This window comes from Psittacula echo (assembly GCF_963264785.1).
Source record: "Psittacula echo genome assembly, chromosome: 2".
NCBI lineage: Eukaryota > Metazoa > Chordata > Aves > Psittaciformes > Psittacidae > Psittacula > Psittacula echo.
The window spans coordinates 75,065,015-75,080,500 of NC_137737.1; positions in this window are offsets into that span (position 1 = coordinate 75,065,015).

Here is a 15,486-nt window from a genome sequence, read left to right on the forward strand (position 1 = left end):
CTGAGCCAGAAGAGGATAGTTTTCTGTGCTGGGGTCATGGAAGACATGTAATTACATTTAAATTTATTTTAAGGGACAGAAAAGAGAAACAAGGATGAATTCATGTAGGTCTGTTTTAACTATTAGATATGAGAATGTGCTCCCATTGCTTTCTATATGAGAATATCTAAGAATTTTGTATTACACAAGCAAGTGATTTAAAGGCCACTGGTGTTTTAGTTCAGTTGAATAGCAGAAATCCTTCTCTCATTTGAAAAAGATACTATTTTCTTTAAATTTTCCCTACCTCCTCAAAGACAATCTTCCATATAGCAACACAGACTTAATGAAAGTAGCAAGATGAAACCTTTCTAATGCTTTTAGAAAGCCAGTGGCATGAACGGCAATTTTTTTTAAAAAAGTGTGTAATTTCCAAACAGTCTATGGCTGTCTGCAGAGCAAGTATCTGCAAAATTAGTGGACTGTCACTTTTAATCACTGCATTTGATATGAAGTGTCTGATATGTTTATGTGAAGGAATCAAATGAACATGTAACCCCACTATCCCAGACACTGTGCGAAATACAGTCCCTTTCTTCTTCAGAAAACATTTGGCATCTCAGAGTGGATCGTTTTTTAAAAGGGAAAGTAATCCTTGCCTGGCATCTACAATCTCCAGCTAAACTACAAATTTTTATTGCACCCAGTCTCAAAATACTCAATATGGCGCAGTTCTCGCTATTCTTACCAATTTAGAGCACTTCCCAGGACTAGAGGCCAACTCAAATCAAAATTCAACAGGACAAGCCATTCAAAGGAAAGGTCAAACTTCACAGGAGGCTTAACTTTGTGTTGTCTTTTAGTAACTCCATCACACAGCATATTTTATCTAAAACAGGGTTTCCAAGCCAACACTGCAAAGGTTAATGGCAGACAGAATTAATAAGCTATACTTCAAAACTGCAAGCTTCTTGGAAAAAACTGTATGTGCTTTTAGAAAGCTACCAAACTGTCATGAATATTGCAGTCTAGCTCATGGCTTTTTATTGATTTCTTTTCATGCTTTCTAACCTAGAGGGGGTATCCCCTTTTCTGCCTTTGTATGGAAAGTTTGTAACCTTCACTGGGGGTTACTATGCAGACTACTATTTTGAATTCAGACAGTAAATACACTTTACTTTTTATTTGTGTGTCTGAATTTCATTTATTTGGTACTTTGAAATGAGATAGAAGTGGTAATCTCTGGACAGAGATGCCAGCATTTCTCAGTCTCCCGTTGTTACATTCATGAAAGAGTTGTATAATCTGCTTTTAAGTTATTTCATACACAGCAGGGATCATAATTTTGGCTGACACTACCTAGGTTTTCTTCTCAGATAGAGACAATTTCTAGAACCTGTTACAAATTTTACTTTTAAACCTTCATTTGAATAAGCTCATTTTCTGAAATACTAATTCAGTTCCCTAAGTTCTTCTCAAGCTTTTGGAAAGCTTATTCTAAGAAATGCAAGTTAAAAAAAACCTATAAAAGTTTATTTGTACTTGCCAATAGTAATGCACTGAAACCTTTTAATTATATGCTTTTTAGAAATGCAATGTCTTCTGTTGAATATATTGCTAAAGCTCACCTGTTCAATGGCAAATATATTCAGTCACTCAGCAATGGCAGCTGTCCAGAAATTGATGGCAACTTTTTACCAATTCATTAAAATCTTGCCTTCAGAATCTACCTTAATTACAAATCAATTATCCAAAGTCTGCCTTTGACTGCTATCTTTTGTTCAAGTGAGTGCATACAAAACAAAAAAGAAAGATCAAATTCTGAAGTGTATGTTCCTATTTATTTTTCCAAATAGCTGAGAAACCAATAATTCATTCTTAGTGAAAAAGAGTATCATTGTTCCTTTCTTTATAAAAGTATTAATTTACAGTGAATATGACAAACTTTTGCCAGATATAGTATTGCACTTTCCAAAGCAACATAGGCTAAATGGACTGAAATTATGTGTCCCAAGCAACTATTCGAGCCTGATAAAACCTAACTTTATGTAAATACTGTGTGATTGATGGTTTGGGATGAACAAACAAAATTTGACTAATGCACAAATATTCCCTTCAAATCAGAATTTCAGAGCAATTGATTCTATGATATTTAATCTCTTAGCATAAAGCTGGAATTGTGCACATAGAACAGAAGCTTTGTGTTAAAATTAGTTTCTGCTTCTCAAGGTAAGAGTTTTCTTAACTTGGTCTTGAACTGATTTAATATCATTCCTTATAGCTCTTCTACTGCAAATTCAGATAATATGGAAAAGTACATTAATTTTTTCAGGAAGGATGAATATTGCTTCATAAAATATTTTATTCACTGAAAAATTCTACCTCAGATTGGCCAAAATAATCCATAAAACTAATGAAGTAACATTAATAATCCCTGTCAAAAACATTTGATAGTAAAAAACCGGTGTTTAAATATATTTTCATTTCCCATTTCAAAATTTTCACACTAAAATTGAACAAATTTTATTCTTAAAGAGGAAATTAAATAAAAACAAAAAAAGTTTCTTCTTCTTAACTTGCAGTGTTTGGGCAAATCCTGATTCATTTTTTCTGCCTTGAAGTTCTGGTTCAGTCAAAACAACCATCAAAACCCTGTAATTATTCACTGTATAATTCTGAGCTGATCAGGAAAAAGGGTGAGAAGCAGCAAAATGTACCTGCATGTTGATATTTTTTTAACTTGCACATTTTAGTGTGTAAACTTATATACATTCAGGGCATTCAGCAAAAACTTCTGAAGTGGCCCATATCAGCTAATCCAGACAGCATTTCTGAAAGGACGGAAACTAATCTGCTGTGGTTGTGCTCACTAGATAGTGGCAGAAGACCCATTGACCAGGGCATGGCATCTATACCAGCAACTAAAGCAAGAAGCTGTGCATGCAGCAAAAGAAAGATCATAGGGTTTTCTTTTCTTTGCTTTTTTTTTTGTTCTTGGTGTAGAGTCACATGCTGAATGTACTGAATGCTCTCCTTTTCTCTTTCAAAGTACAGGAATTCCACAGACAGACAGAATAGCTGGTTATGACTCAAGAAAGAGGATGAAATAATAAGCTGTTCAGTCTCAAAATTCATCGCTGAACAAAATCATTAGGGTTTTTTTCCAGATTAAGGTGTTTCTCTGCTAAATGCCACCACACATAAATATTGCCCATCTCAGGAATGCATATAAAGTATGGGGATGGCAGGGGTGGGCAACGGCTGGGCACAGTTTAGCACAGACAGCATTCACAGTAAGATGGCTACCACATCCCAGATCTGCAGTGTGTTGCTCTTGTAACACAGGACACATTGATCTAGCAATAGCAAGATAGAGTTTAGAAGGATTTGGCTATCACCTCACCCTCACAGTCAATTTACTTCTCCATCTGGATCCTATGTTTTCTCTGTATGTGCGCCTATCATGACCTCTTAGGATGCAGAAAAAATATCTCTGATGCATTTTTGCCAGAGGCAGTGCATGTTAACAAGGCATAGACTCCAGGTATTCTTTTTGCCTACTATAGGTTGGGTTACTTTAGAAAGCAGACTGAGTGATTATATCCGACTGCAAGATACTCTTTAAAACCTTTAAAAACTGCTAGCACAGAATCTCTAATGAAAGTATTTCGTATAACACCATGAGCTAGACTGCATGTCACAAAAGCTTCCAACAGAAGCTGATTCTTTAGTGATAATTAACAATAGTCTTATGAAGATTCAGCTATCAAGTTCAAATGCAGTTTTTTCACAGAAAACACTGCCTGGTAGTAGCTAGTCACTGCTGTGAAGGTGCAGTCAGGCCAATTTTCCCAGCTGTTCTTAGGCTGGGGTAAATGGTTGGGATCAAAACCAAAACAGTCATTAGATTTTTAACTGCTTGAGGGGAACTTAATCCATGACCATAAAATCCAAGATTTCTTTGGACCGTTTGCTGAATATCAAATACTGATCACCATTGATGGAGCTTTATTACACTAAACAGCCTTAGATCATAGAATCATAGAATATCTTAAGTTGTAAGGGACCCATAAAGCATCATTATGTCCAACTCCCTGCTCCTCACAATATTTGGAGAATTTAATGAGAAAATTTTCAAGTTAAAGTTCAGTGAAACATCTAAAATTAAACTCTAAACATTGCAAGGTTTGCTGATCATTAAAATACTGATTTGAGTAAGCTGAAGATAGATTGCTTATTTACTAAAATTTAAATGCTCTAGATAATCCTGCTGTTCAGAGTAATGGTGTCTGTACATGGCAGAGAGAAATAGACTGGAGCTGAAATAAACTAAAAATCACTGAACTGATTAACTGATACCTCGATTCATAATTTATTGAAACAAAAAATAAAAACTGTTTCCTTTTTTTTATGACAGATGACCAGAAGTAAGGGATACAAATGCCAAAGATCAAACCTTAACAGTGCTATAGATCTGGGTGAAGAATGTACTTTGTGATATTGTGATACTCTTCAATTAAATAACTCTAAAATTATTGCAGTGTGAATGATCACCTATTCTGGCATTGGGCAAGGCACAAAAAATACCCTGGCAGGATTATTCTGATCTTCACTTCAATCTACAAATACATAGCTTTTAATTACTTTACCCAGTTAGCATGCTTATAGGTGACTTCTACATAGAAAGAAATATGCAAGGTTCTCTGTAATGATCAACAGCAGTGGTGCTCATCACAGCTCGTCACTTTTCTTTTCCCATGGATGATCTCTCTGCACCTTGTCCCAGATGGGAAAAACTTTAGGAATATAAGAGTGGTGTAAAAAGTGTGAAGCTGGAGACAAGCACTGTTGTGGCTGATGAAAAAAACAGTATAGCAAAAGAGCAGACTCTACCTTCAGAGACCCAAGATGGTGTTAACAGCAGGGTCTGAGAGAAACGGGGAGACTTATCAGCAAGTTATATTTAATGATCTTCAGATTCCTTCCTTTTTTTTTTTTTTTTTTTTTTTTTAAGGTATTAGTAAGGCACATATCAGTTACTACCTGAAGGTTCTGTGTATATTTTGATACCTTAAGATATGAGGCGTTGATGCCTTTTGATGGTTTATTCAAGGTTAGACAAATAAACACAGCCTGCTCCCCTGAGGAGTCATGAGGTAGGAAGGAGCCCTCAGGCATCTTCAATTCTCTCTATGCATCTACATTGTCCCTGACAGACAGCTCTCCAACCTGTGTTTAGGTGGCTGGCAGTGACAGATTCCCTATTCTTACGCATGATTCTTATTCTTATGCAACATTCTTATTGTGACAATGTTATTATTCTTACAATGGTTTTCCTAAATCTTTGCTGCTGTAATTTATGGCCACTGTTTTTTTTCTCACTCTGGACCTGAAAGCAGCTGGTTTAATCCCTGTGCAACTGCCTCATATGTTTTATATTTACGTATTGGATTTATATCCCTCATTAGCTTTTCTTCTTTAGTTAATTCATTCAATCTTTCCTCATGGGTCATGTTTTCTGGACCTCTGGTCATTCTCATTGCTGTCCTCTGGACTTTCTCCAACTGGTCTGCATCTCTTTTGAACTATGAGTCAGCAAGGTTAATGGAATTTGGATTTATCGTATTGCATAACTGATGCTTAGTTCTCTGAGCTTATTTTGCTAATGCTATTACACTATATTACACTATTCAAAACAATATGAAAGGTTTGTCTAAGAAGCTTATGTTTCTTTCTTGTTTGTATGGTGAATCCTTTGCATAATGTTTAGAAATCATCTACAACAATCATAAGCAATAATTAAAAAATAATCATTTCATTAAAAAATAATCAGGAAGCATTTGGATAACTCTTTTTGCAGCTGCAAAATTCAGAAGTTTTCAAAAATGTTTAATTACTGACTTTGTATGCACTTCCATTTCAGACAGCCAGGAAAACAGAAACATGGACCTGACTTTAGTACTTTTCATCCGTGTATAATGCAATACTTCATGCCAACAGAAACAGAGTAATTCTCAAATTATTGTCCCAAGCATCTCTTCCCAAGTCCCACAGAAGTAAAAATTTAAAATAGTTTTCTGCAAAACTGTAGTTGTTGGTACACTGGTAGCACTAATTTGCATACTGTTGAGTTCAGCACCTTTACTGTGTCAGAAGCTTTCATATCAGAAAAAAAGACTTTTTCCAATGGCAATTTTACCCTGAGCTATAAAACTCACATACCTGAGATCTGGATGAGTCTCATTGATTGTCTTGCTCACAGAATATACAGTAATTTTTCCACCGAACTCAGGGAGATGAAAACCTCCAAAGAGATTAGTATTTCATATGAAATACTATACTATAGTGCAAGTAACTCCACTGCAATGTTGATACACGGCCAAAGCTACTGATATCTATAATGTGGAGAGGTCATACAAACTTGAAGTAGCTTTCAGGCAGTAGACTGCACTGAAGCAGAACCTGTTAGCTCCTTGGAAAACTCAATTTACTCAACTTCAAACTGCCCCTGAAAGAAGCAAAAAAATATCTTAAAGCACAGGGTGAATAACGTAGCTTATTCAAATGCTTGTTAGGAGTGAATAAAAGAGACACCAGGAGAGAATCATTAATATTTTACATTGAACAGATTCAGCACCCAATAACTACTGAAATGAACTACTCATGTTCCAGTTTCCATCAAAAGCCTATTGGTTTGGCATCACAGGAGTCACTGAATCATAAACTTCTATTAGTTTTGCTCCTACATACTAGCAGTAATTGAAAAAATACCTGTGAATATGCAAAAGTATTCTCTGGATAGAACTGGAGTGCTAATGAAAGGTTGTTTTCATTCTAGCTACATCTTGGCAGCTAGAGATATCAGCCATAGCCCATAACATTAGATGCAGCACAAAAATATCTGGTTCCCAGTGAGGATTGCTTTTCTTATGCACACATGAGAAAGCAAAGGAACACCCAGTGCATTTTTTTCAGGAATCTAAACCAGAAGCAAAACACATTGTAGAAATGTTTCAAAGTTATGTCATGGTTCTGTATTATTAGTGCATAAAATAAGCCTGACTGATCAACATCTGTCCTGGATTTGTGATTATTTTTCCCATAGAAATCTTCTACCTACACTTTTTCAAATCTCTAGCAAGAAGATTTACAATGCAATCACTATCTTAACGGTTTCAAGATCTGCAAAAACTCAAATCTTATTCCAAATAACTTCTTCAGTAATGCACAATATCAAAAGAACAAAAGTGAGCAAAACCAGAGAAGAGTATTTTCTAATTAGGAGTGAAAAGTTGGGGAAATTGACTTAGTGCTATAGAGCTGTTCAGTCTAAGTAAGAAAATTACAACAGGGAGAATTTCCAGGGAAACCTAAGAGCCTGTTTCTTGCTATTGTGTACTTGCAAGACCTAAAGCCTCTGTACTGTGGCAAACAAAATTGTGTGATCTTGCTGAGGTTTTGCTTTACTTGGAATGCCTAGGTGCAAATATAAAACAGAGAATGCATTCACTCATTTTACTGTAGTAGATTAGAACCACTGAAGATCAATTCAAACTCTATATGCCTTTATCAAATCTTTTAGAGTAGCATACTCCAAAACTCTAGATGCAGAAAAGCTCTCAAGAAGACAGCCTAAATTCTGCTTGTGTTCTCATGTCTAATATTACCCATTAGCTAGGTGAAAAAACAAAAAAGAGAGGTAAAGCCTTCATGCAAGGGAGAACACTAGACCTGAGGATGCATGTGGAATTTGGTCTCTCTGAATATAAGCATAACTATGTAACCATGTAACCACGTAACCACGAAAGGAGGCATACCTATTAGATAAGAGTTGAGAGAATACAAGTGATTTAAATAGGAAAGCTGGATCTTCCTGCTGCATGTTCTATTTCAGAACTTGAGGCTTGTAATACAGTGCAATGAATCACCAGAAATAATGTATTGAAAAACCCTTGAAGAAATGTGGCTTCTACAGAGTTCAACTGTCACCATTTTCTCTATAAACTCTGTCATGTCTTTCAGACCGTTTCTGCACTTAAAGAAAGTACAGAGAAACAGTTAAAGGGGAAGATTTTATTTCAGTATAAATTATATTAACTTATAAGAACCTTCCAGAGGAAAGACTAATGTTATGTATCACCATTGTGCAAAGAAGTTCACATAGAAAATTACTGGCAAATATTAACACATACATATTCAAAAACATGCACACTTGCTATAAAACTCATGTAGCTCCTCCCAGTGGGTCTAATTCTTCCTTCTACAGTCAGAATTCAGAGAGATAAATAAAAACATAATCTTAAAACCATAAAGTATTTGAACTCCTAAAGAGCAAGATTATTTTTATTTCAGGAAGCAGCTGCATGTGGAGTTGTGAAGATGTGAGTTCAAGAAGTGAAATAAACTTACTCTTTTACATTAACTCAGTTCCTTTTTTGTTAAAAAAAAAAAAATATCCAACAACTAATGAAACCTTAATACTGGGACAAATATTTTAACCACTGTTTGAGTGAGTATTTTAGTTGAGTAATAAGATCATTAGGGAGATGCAAGAAGTCATCTCTCCATGCCGCAGAATCAGCGTATTTTCCAGTCTTACTGTATAACAACCCACTAATGCTCCTCCAAGAAACTTTTGTTACAGCTTTGGTCACTCCAACATGATTGCCTATTTGACATACTGCAACAGATGCTCAGCTTCTGTAAATCAGCAAAGTCCCACCAGCATCACTGGAATTACTCTGTTACCAGCGTTATAGGCTTGGTTTTAAGGTCCTGAGAAAAAGAGAGAATCGAGGGATATTGTTGAGCTTTGCAATATCAACCTTTAAAACTTTCATAATGAAATGTGTGGTTCCCAGGTATTTGCAGTCCTGAGCTGCATGTGGTGGTTTTAGACTAAGATGTAAGGCACCTTTAGGGTTGGTTGGCAGCTATGCCAGGATTTTGAGGGTGGTAATTTTGTAGGTCACATTCCTACCTTGCTGTAAGTGGGTCTAATAATTCTCATCTGTTTGCCTAAAAGTAATAATGAATTATTCATAAAATGACATTGTGCTTCCTTTTATCTAGCTTCAGTGGTGTTTTTAAGCAGTCTTTTTGTTGTTTTCTATTCTTTGCCTAATTTAAGTATGCTGAGAAGAAATCATGTATGTGCATCCTCATAGCACCTGTCAGCACTGCAGCTCTAGGGAGGAAAAGATTTTGAATCTATGTATCACAAGTACCTTTTAAAATGCCATATATTTCATCAGCCTAAATTTGAGCTTGCTTCTCAGAGACATTATATTAGCCTTCCAGCAACACTGACTAAAGGGCTTAGAAAGCTTCTTTGTATTTCCCAGAGACATCCCATGGGTATTGTTGTGGGTTTTCTTCTCTCATTCCTCACTCACTGCAGTAAAGACCACAGCCTCCCTATGAAGCCAGGGTGCCGCTGCTGCACTTCACAGGAATGAACCAGCTACCTGCACACTGCATCCAGTCACACCATCTGGGGTGTGGGAGTCCTGAAAAACAGAGAGAGATCAGTAAAACAATGCAAGAATTACTTGTGTTCTGGAAAAAAAAGAACAACCAACTTTTCTTTCACTGAGATACTGAAGGAGATCGCAACATGTATGAGTAAGGAAGGTTAAGAGGTTACAGAATCACAGAATATAACTACTGTCATGTAATAGGGCATTCATATAACTGTGCAGAAAGGGTGTAAGTCACCGAGATTATGTGGGAGGTTAGCTGACAAGGTGTAACAGGTGTCTGGGACCTGCCATCCAGGTGCTGAGAAAGTTCGTACTTTTAGCTTAAAATATTACTGATAATAACATGTCCCGACAAAAAGATATGGAAAATTATCTACCACTGAATCATAGCACTTCTGAGTGTCTTTTGAAAATAGATTATTTTTTTCATGAATTAAAATATCTGGCACACAAAAGGAATTTTTGGGTGGAATATCTGTAACAAAGATATCCAAGAGGTCAGACTAGAGCATCAACATCAAGTTTTTTCCAGCCTCAAAAGCTTGAAAGTTTAATAATTAGCTGTGGGGTACCCATGCTATTAAATCTTATGGAGAATTGTCAGCAATGCACACGGGATGGCTTTGGAAACACTAACATGTTTATGCATGCAAAATTTGGAAAATATTTTGGAATTTCTATTGCAGATAACAAGTATTGACCAACTCAGGAACATGCTGAATAATTGATTGATTGATGGCATGGCTTCGTGAATGAAGATTTGAGGAGGGCATTACCCACACTTATTACAAGCACGATGACTAAGGGCAACATGTCAGCATACCATCCATATCAACTGAGGAAGTTGTTTCCTTTTTTTTTTTTTTTTTTATAATGCTGCACCTTTCCCCATACGCATGCATGTGTACAGCACTTAGCCAAAGAGTTGCATAGCACTGTATATCCCCAGAGGATTCAGTAGTTGCTCCCCAAAGTTATTTTTAACACAAGGGAAGTAAAAGAATGATCCACAAAGACATATAGGCACTTTTGAAATAATTGGAGCTTTGAATTGGAAGCACTCACCTAACTCGTGAAGTACTCCAACATCCCTGGTATCTTCAGCCACTGACATGTGGATCCTATTCATGTAAGTCCAACCTTCTTGAACACTAAGCTGTTGTGGGGCAACATCTGCTAAACTATCTTAGTGTTCACTGTGGCTTCAAATAGAGTGAATATAAATTAAAAGATCCAAGTACTACAAGCAAACCCACCATACTTCATAGAATCATAGACTCATAGAATACTTCAGATATCTAGAATTCAAAATAGCATACAGAGATGACCTTGACATGATAAACACAACTATGTAAATCAGACTTAAAATAAAAGTATTATGCGGGAACATTACTTGGAATTAGTCAAACAAAGTGTACTACTTGATTACTGCATTCTGTGTTATTTTCCTGAATAATACAGAATTTTATAAATAAAAAATGTCATTAAAGTGGAAACCCAGTAGGTTATCTTCACTACAGTTTAATCTTAATCTTCAGATGTCATCTAGAAGGACAAGCTTTCAGTTTATCACCGGTGAAAAATACCTTGCTCTGCTTAATAATGGTTAAGCATAAAAGTGCATAGGCTTGCAGCCTGAAGTAGAGAGAAACATTCTTTCCTATCCAGTCATATCTCAGAAAAGTCTAAAAATACATGAACACTTTTATCAAGGAGCTCATCACTGGTTATTTGATAATTCTCAATTTAGGCTTTCTAAATCTGTGGGTAGTATGTAAAATTATCATAGCCATGGCACAGATTTCACTGTGGAAGGAGAAAAGTTAATCCAAATAAGAAACCTAAAATGTTGAGAAATTACCATTGGAAATGTATTAATTAATTTTTTTCAATGTCTGCATCCTTTGCTTTCTGTTCAACAAGCAGCGCCTCGGACAATATTTTCTTGATTAGTTAACCTCATGTTTTTCTTACGTGTTAGTGGAAGAGTCTCTACTAAAAGCACGTTAACAGTTCAGTGACATAACGCTGTTTCTTATTTTATTTCCTAGGTCTTTCTAAAATAGAGGACCTGTAGAATGAGACCCATATGATTTAATATTTCTTTTGAACAGATAGCACTTGATTCCTGTGAAATAGAGGTTCCAAGAGTGCTCATTTTAAAAATAATACTATAAAATATCCTTTCCTTAAATAGTCGGTGAACTGAAACACACTGGTTTTTCTAGAAGAATTCTAATACTCATTTATCCAGGCTTCCACATGCTTTGACTAAACATTCAGCTCACAGTGTTTCCTTCATTATTCCTTGGTGCTTTAAGAGGGTCTATTTACATCTTGATCAATCATGATTATCAGTCATAAATCTCTTCTTTTTTTCTTTGCCTTCAAAGCCTTAAAACAGACTTGACAACTTTGAACAAAAGCTGGTAGATTTTCCAGCATAAAAAAAAAAGCATGACTGTGAAAGTCATGGAGTAAAACAGATTCAGTATTGCTGTTTAGTGAGATTACCAACTTCCCAATAGTAACTAACTCCCCAAATAGTAAATCAGAGAAAAGAGAATCTCAGGAAATGTGAATTTTCTTTCAACAAGAGCAGAATTACAGCATGGTTGAGGTGGGAAGGGACCTTTGGAGGTCATCTTGTCCAAGTCCCTGCTCAAGCAGTGCCAGTTAGAGCAAGTGGCCCAGGACCATGTCCAGTCAGGGTTTTGAATATGTCCGAGGATGGAGACCCCACATTCTCTCTGGGAAACCTGTGCCAATGCTCAGTCACTCTCACAGTAAAAAAGTGGGGGTTTAAGTTCCAACTGAAATGAATTCCAGAGATTTATGTTTTTTGATTGCCTATAGAATTAAAAGTTGAACGATTTTTGAGGAAAATCAAGGAAATAAATATGTTACCAGGGTGATTTCTGTTGGCCTTCCTCTTTCTCCTCTATTCCTCTGTAAAATAAAATAAAAAAAAAAAAAAAAAAAGAAAAGAATTTAGATGCCTCAGCTTTGGAAGAAAACAATAGATATGGATTTATTTTGGTAATATTCTCCATAAAAGTCAATTTGCATTTTAATAAACAAAAATTTTCTCAGTCACAAGATGGGCATGACATTTATGAAAATTGTATTTTTATCTGGCCTGTCTTCATGCTGCTGTTACTGTTTAGAGATGTTTATAATCATCTCAAAGCTGATGGGTTTTGTTTTGGTCTTTGCTTCTGATCTCTCTTGGATAAGATCAGTCTTTACTGCCTTAGAAATTAGCCAAATGAAGTGTGAGAACAATGTTTTATTTCTTGTTCCATGATTAAGGAAAGTTTTTTTGTTCTTTCTGACTCAATTTACCCATATTGTCCACTGCTTTGTCTGCGTTACATGAGGTTTGTGTTTATAAGCAGGTTAGGTGGTGTAATCAAAGCAAATAGCGTTAAGTTCTCGACTGCAACAGTAACCAGTCTTTCAAAAAGATGTAAAAAAAGATGTAAGTAATATTGATCTGCAATTTTTCTGGGCATTAGACTGGACTATCAGAGTCTCACCTAGAAGTATTTCTGAACACATTTTTCAAATCCACTTCACAACTTAATACTTTTATCACATAATCTGGAAGAGAGAATGAATGTTGTGCACTAGAAGTTACCACGAAAAGCTGTACTTCCCATAAAATTGTCAGAATCTTTATTTTTTTACTTAAACTAATACAGTTTTTCTTCACCTATGTCCCTGGTTTGGTCCTTTTGTACAAATCTAACTTTTACCATTTACAGAGTAATCACCTGCTTGAAAAATTCTCATCCTTCCTCAGAACCCTAAACTCATTTTACTTCAAACAGGCAAATACATATCAGTTCAAGGTAAAGCAGCTTGACTATTTGGCTTTTAACAACTCAAACTGAAAGAAACTTGCATCTGTGTAATCAAAATCAACTTTTCTGTAGTTGCAGGTCAGTGAGATTGGCAAAAGAACATGTAAGTAGAAATCAGCATGCCCTGTAGTGGGGCCTTGAAACCTTTTAACAAGCAAAACAAGCCAAAACCATAACACAGGAATGTATTCTAAGAATACTCATGTCAGGCACAAGGCAACTCCATTTTGCATCTTTATTAAGCCATTTCACAGACACTCCAATCAGTTCTTTCATGAAGACAGTGCAGTGTAGTTTTCTTGCATCTGCATTGTTTGGAGTATGTTAAAGCTTCCAGGGAAATCAGTTAGAAAGAACGCTTTGTGCATAATATTCAGTCATAATCCTTTTGGGTCATGCTCATTTCCAGCTTTCATTATGACTGCAAATGTTGGTGAAAAAAGTGCAAACTGGCATTTTTAATAAACTTCCATTTATAGAAGTCAATGATAAAATGTCAACCAAAAAAGAGGAAATTTTGACAAACTCAAATTGTTCTGTTAGAAAGAAAAAGGAATGAAAATTTCACAATACAAAGAGCTTTAGCTTACTTTTAGAGGTTACACAGGAAGATTGTGATGGCTTATTTATTTGCAGGATAGTTGTTACTATAAGAAATAAGCATAGCCCATTCTTGTAGGGCTGTTGAGTCATTGGAGAAAAGATCTATGACCAAGATGATAAATAATCTTTTAATCAACAAAAATGGAAAGAATGAGAGAAAGATATGCAAAATATTGGCAGTGATTGAAAAATCATCTTATACGTCTCTTCTGGAACTTAGATAACAAACTGGCTGATATAAGATTAAGTTTCTCTTTGTTCCTTTCATATTGTGTGAAGATCAATTTATACCAGGTGTTCCCAAGAAAATGGCAAGTGGTGATAATCTGTTACTGATTACCCTAGAGAACTTTAACAAATTATCCAATTCTATGAAGCTCTGAAACATATGGATTTTGACACGATTTTCAGTTTCCTTCTATTATTTAGCTTCCTGATTTAAATCACGAAAAAATTAACCTGATGGAATTTCTAATGCAAATCAAAACACAAGTGAAGAGTTACAAGTAACAGTATTACAAAGATGGCATTGTTCAGTTTGTGCATGTTCCCACCATTCTATTATTTATTTTCTGCATGACTCTGCATTAAATTTATTTTTTATCAGAGAATCAGGCTAAATCAGTCATTATTAAAAGGTAAAAAAAGAAATTAGTTCCTCCTTGTTAAAGGTAACAGATTAATTCATTCTAAACAAATATGAATTTTAAAGACTGCCTGTTCTTTTTATACAGTTCATATTGTGATAGAGGAAACAAAAGATAAATCGTTTGATCATATAAGAATGCAGAGCTTTCTGATAGCAATTCAGTGCTTTTTCAGTGCAAAGTATTTTCTATTTTCATTGAAGTTGCCATAAAAAGCAATAACAAAACCCTGCATGGCTTTGTGTCATTCTTTTTCTTCTTGAAATGTAAAAATGTCTTTCTCTTAGTCTGTAGATTAGTGCTTTCTCTTTATTTAAATTTGTAACTAATTTATGCTGTCATTGATCTTGAGGATACACAAGAGAATAATCCAAATCTCAAGTTTCAGTGTAAATAAGTAAAAACATAGAGCACCAAATCTTTGCAAAGTGAGTATATAAAATCTTAAATGACTAACAGATTTGCCTAGTCACATGCACTTCCTAATTCCAGGACCATATATCACATTAAACAGTGAGAGCAGAACCTGAATTTTCATGCACTGCAAGAGCAGGAATAGGGCTTTCGGGACATAAGCTATAATTAAAGGTCCTGCATAGGCAAATTCTTCAGCAAATGATTAAATTTTCACTTCCTTCAGATGTTTGGCTAGTCCTCCCTATTTTGATTATATGGATTTTATGAAGTAAAGACCATCATTATTTCAATTTTTGCATGGGGCCTAGAACAATTGCTTCTTGAGTGAGCTGACAACGCTAAATAATACAGTTTTTTCTTATGTGCAATGAGCTAGCAAAATTGTCATTCGTCTGTGTGTTCCCTGCTCTTCTACATTCACTTCAGTGTTTGGGCTGGGAAAATCAAGGATGCAGAAACATATGTTGAAGGAAGGTTGTGCCTGTAACACTT